This window comes from Apium graveolens, chromosome 4 (genome assembly GCF_009905375.1).
Source record: "Apium graveolens cultivar Ventura chromosome 4, ASM990537v1, whole genome shotgun sequence".
In the NCBI taxonomy this organism is placed as follows: Eukaryota; Viridiplantae; Streptophyta; class Magnoliopsida; order Apiales; family Apiaceae; genus Apium; species Apium graveolens.
This window is the reverse complement of record NC_133650.1, coordinates 230826215-230831588: the sequence shown is the minus strand read 5'-3', so window position 1 is coordinate 230831588 and position 5374 is coordinate 230826215. Positions and strand designations below refer to the sequence as shown.

At 38.0% G+C, this 5374-nt stretch overlaps 1 non-coding gene across 1 annotated transcript; it reads left to right on the top strand.

Moving 5' to 3' along the window:
• Window positions 1-4909: 4909 nt before the first annotated feature.
• Window positions 4910-5016, top strand: LOC141722622 (small nucleolar RNA R71). The gene has a single exon (XR_012575633.1). It is a non-coding gene; the product is annotated as a small nucleolar RNA R71 (small nucleolar RNA).
• The last annotated feature ends 358 nt before the right edge of the window (window positions 5017-5374 follow it).

The window sequence follows — 5374 nt, the reverse complement described above, 5'->3', positions numbered from 1 at the left end:
TTTGATTATTGACACCTTATTCTTTAATAAAATAAAGAATATATTGCAGTAATAAGCGGAGTCATAATACCTCGAATGAATATTATAAATAATATTCATAAAATAAAGGAGTCATACATCCTCAAATGAATATCCAAGTAATATTCAATAATAATATAAACTGAGTCATAAGCCCTCGAATGAATATTCAAATAATATTCCAATAATAAAATAAACTGAGTTATAAGCCCTCGGATGAATACTCAAATAATATTCAAATAATAAACTAAACTGAGTCATAAGCCCTCGGATGAATACTCAAATAATATTCAAATAATAAACTAAACTGAGTCATAAGCCCTCGGATGAATACTCAAATTAATATTCAATTAAGTAAAATAAAGGTATCGAATAAACCTTATTCGATCAATAGTTTTAAAAACTATATCCATATATATATAAATATATATATGTATATATAATATACTCGGGAACATCGACTCCCGGTTTAGAAATATGTTCACCTTTTATCCCCTATACTAAGGGTATACGCAACTACTTGCTTATTTCTAGCATAGGTATTATGCAACTATAAGCATTGGAATCAACATATAGATAACCAGATTACGAAACAGACATGCATATATACCATATCAGCATGCTCCAATATATCGCAAAATTTGCTAATAACAAATATGCATTTATCGCAAGATCATGCATATACACATATATATCACAACAACAGTTATACGGGTAGAAAACTTGCCTGAGCGACTGGGGGTTACAAATGGCTCAGGACGAGTCTGGTAACCTATAAACAATATATAAGTTGGAATTAAACCGAAGTCACTTGTAAATCTATACTTTAACCAAATTAGACTCTAACGCTCGCTTTGCGCTTACTGATTCTCTTAAGTCGCTCGAGTACCCTCGGCTCCACCATTTTTAATAAATTAACAATTACGAGTTTTAAGGCAATTCCTTCGCGAGTGTCTTACCAACTACCTATTACACTTTACATAAATGTTTCATACTCCAATTAGTCATTTAAGGTCTTTAACCTATGTTTCAAAGTAAGGCGAGGGGTAATGTTTCGTTCACGAAACGTCGTTACTTAAAACGGCCGTTTCTCCTAAACCGTACATCGGAATCAAACGAACCACATATCAAAACGAAGCTCGTAACACGAGCTATCTAGACATGGCAATGGTCATAATCTAGCAGGGGGTTCTCGGGTCCTAATATTATGCACAAAAACAGTCTAAAGAAAATCGGACGTTACGACGGCTATGCTTAAGTGATTTCCCAAATTTAAACCATTCAAAACCAACCACAATTCAACCCCAAATCAATCATACAACCAACATCCATCCAAAACACACTCCAACAGCCCCATCAAATCAATGTTACCAATTCATACTTATTTCTCAATTATGAACTAAGAGTTTTACTTAAGTTCATTGACTAATTAACCAAGATTTCCAACTCCAAAAATATCACAAAATCAACCAATCTCTAAACACACAATAATCATGCCTCTCACCAACTAAAATAATCATAACAAGCTTTAAACATGATTACACACCCATTACCCTAACCCTTCATCTAAACATTAGGAAATCTAAACAACAAAACTTAAAGCTAAGATCATGAAGAGTTATACCTTCCTTGAAGCTTTTAATCCATGAAAGATCCTTGGAATGCCCATGGAAGCCTTAATCTAACCTCCTACAAGCTTGTTCTTTCAAGAAATCAAGAACACAAAAATTAATTTCAAGAAAGTACTATTCACCATCTTCTTCCTTGATTTATAGAAAAAGATTGGCTTGGAATTAGAAGCTTAAACTTATAGGAAGTATGTAACTTAACTAGGAGAAGCTAGGATAATTACCTTGCTAAATAGTAAGTGGAGGAGCTTGGACTTTCATTTTTTAAGAAAAGAGGCCGAGAGCTTGAAGAAGAAAATGGGGGTTTTGTGTTTTTTGATGAAAATGAAATGTTTTGGCTTGGTTGGTTGCTTTTTGTCTTGTTTTTGGTTAATTACTTTTCTAGCCTTGACTTTGTGTGGTTTTAAATCAACCACATCTCCTTCCCCTTATGTCATGCTTATGTCACATTGCTATGTCATCATCCCTTCTAATCTCTTTGATTAGCTTCTAATTGTTTGCCTAATGACCGCTGATCTGTTATACGGTTCGCTTAACTTTCGTTTTCGTTTATCGTTTGAGGGATCATACCCGGGATCTTATTACTTAGGTTCCCTTAACCTTTCTCAATACATTATATTCCTTTTTATGATCCTCTATTATAATCCTTTAATTTAAATCCTTTTTATCCTGTTACCTTATACTCAATTCTCTCCGTATCTAGTGTATTTCTGGGAAAAATCAAAGTGTTCGGAATTGGATTCTGACGATCTTTGCATACACTTATATACCATATAGAGTACTAATAAAACCTCAGAATATCCATATCAGAACCCCTACATAGTGTGGCATGAAAAATTTTCTCAATCAGCAAAAACACTATTCATAAGGGTTTCAAAAAAATTTCCCAAAAATTGGGGTTATTACAATAGTACTCATGACCGTCCAACCTGTCGAGCATCTGATCAATGAAGGACAAAGGGAAGTTATCCTTCTTAGTGGCTTTGTTTAGCTTCCTATAGTCCATGCAAACTCTCCACCCCGTGACTGTCCTTGTAGAAATAAGCTCATTCTTCTCATTTGCTACCACGGTAATTCCACCTTTCTTTGGCACACATTGAACCGGTCTTACCCATGAACTGTCAGAGATAGGGTAGATGATCCCTGCATCTAGCCACTTAAGAATTTCTTTCTTCACTACTTCCTTCATAATAGGATTAAGTCCTCTTTGTTGCTCGACCGTAGATTTGCTACCTTCCTCTAGCATAATTTTATGCATACAGTAAGAAGGGTTGATTCCCTTGATATCTGCTATAGTCCATCCAATTGCTGATTTGAACTCTCTCAGAATCCTCAAAAGCTTTTCCTCATCACTACCTGAAAGGTCAGATGCAATAATAACAGGTAGAGTAGATGCATCACCTAAAAATGCATACCTCAAATATTCAGGTAAAGGCTTAAGCTCAAGAGTGGGAGCTTCCTCAATAGAAGGCTTTAGGAGCTTTGCTCAATTTCTCCATTTCAAAAGATTCGAAAGGCATATCAATTTTCCTTTTCCAGGGAGAAGCATTCAAATATTGCAATTATTCTTCCCCTTCGTCATCTTCACTATCTGAATTCCCCAATAAGGCTTTTTCTAAGGCATCAGACCTTAGCAATTGATCAAGTTCCGATGTGACCACCTAATTGACCAACTCCACTTTTAAGTACTCCTCATTATCAGTAGGGAATTTCATAGCATTGAACACATTAAAAGTGACATCCTGATCCAGAACTCGCATGTTGAGCTCACCCTTCTGCACATCTATCAAGGTTCGGCCAGTCGTCAAGAAAGGTCTTCCCAAGATTATGGGAATCTTCTTATCCTCCTCAAAATCAAGAATTACGAAATTAGCAAGAAAGATGAGTTTATCAATCTTGACCAAGACATCCTCCACAATACATCGCAGATATGTAATAGAACGGTCGGCCAATTGCAAGGTCATATAAGTCGGTTTGGGATCAGGTAAATCCAACTGCTTGAAATTTGACAAAGGCATCAGATTGATGCTAGCTCCCAAGTCACATAAACATCTGTCAAAAGACACTTTTCCAATAGTACATGGAATAGTGAAGCTTCCTGGATCTTTAAGCTTCAGAGGTAACTTCTGTTGCAGCACAACACTGCATTCCTCCGTGAGAGCGACTTTTTCTAAATCATCTAGCTTCACCTTCCAAGAAAGAATACCTTTCATAAACTTTGCATAACTAGGCATCTGCTCGAGAGCCTCGGCGAAAGGTATGTTGATATGAATTTTCTTGAACACCTCTAGAAACTTCTCAAATTGCTTGTCCAGCTTTTTCTTCTACAGCCGCTTGGGAAAAGGCGGTGGGGGATAGATCTATTTCTCTCCTGTATTACCCTCAGGCGGAGTGTGCTCAACAGTAGTCTTCCTTGGTTCCACTTCTGTATCCTGCTGTACTACTTCTTTCTCAGCCCCAACTTCTTCAGTCAACTCTTGAGTTTGTTCGGGATTCGCAACCTTTCCAGACCATAAAGTGATTGCCTTTACCTGCTCCTTAGCTTCCCTCTTTCCTGGCACTTCAGTGTCAATAGGTAATATACCAGGCTGACGATTTAGCAAGGCATTGGCAATTTGCTCAATTTGATTTTCCAAGGTCTTGATGGAAACAACTTGATTCTTGCACATATGATTCAACTCATCTAATTCAGATTTTTCATTGGCTTGTTGCAGCTGGAGTTGCTGTCTAGGTGCATACTGTGGTTGCTGAAAACCAGGGGGGTTGTACTGTTTAGCTGAGTACTGCTGATAAGGTTGTTGAACCGCATTCTGAGCATTTCTCCAACTAAAATTAGGATGATTGCTGTTGTTGGGATGATAGGTGGCTGGCACTGGTTGCTGCGACCGCTGGAAGTTGCTCACGAACTGAGCTGATTCACTGGAAATTGTGCACTAATCAGTCTCATGGGCACCGGCACAAAGCTCATAGACACTTGCGATTTGATTTACTCTATAATTAGCCAATGTGTCCACCTTCATCGTCAAAGCTTTAAGTTGGGCAGCGATAGCAGTAGCTACGTCAAACTCCAGAATTCCTGCGACCTTCCCCTGAGTCAGTCTCTGGGAAGGATTCCGGTATCATTAGCAGCCATCAGTTCAATAAGTTCATAAGCTTCATCGTAGCTCTTAGCCCACAAGGCTCCTCCTGATGTTGCATCAAGCATGGGTCTAGAAGTTGCACCAAATCCATTGTAGAAGCAATTAATAATCATCCAATCAGGCATGCCATGGTATGGGCACTTCCTTAGCATCTCCTAATATCGATCCCAAGCCTCACACAGAGATTCCCCTATTTGACGAGCAAACTGGGTAAGAGCATTCCTGATTGCAGCAATCTTTGCCATGGGAAATAATTATTGAGAAACTTTTGTGCAAGATCCTCCCAATTGGTGATAGATCCTGCTGGCAGAGAGTGTAACCAACACTTAGCCTTGTCCCTTAGAGAGAATGGGAATATGTGTAGCTTGATAACACCTTCAGTCACATTATTGAATTTGAAAATGTCACAGATCTCGATGAAATCCCTGATGTGCATGTTGGGGTCTTTAGTAGGAGAACCCCCAAACTGAACTGGGTTATGTATCATCTGAATCGTGCTTGACTTGATCTCAAAAGTGTTAGCTCTGATGGTCAGTCTGATGATGCTTGACTGAATGTCATTAATCTTAGGCTGAGAATAATCCATCA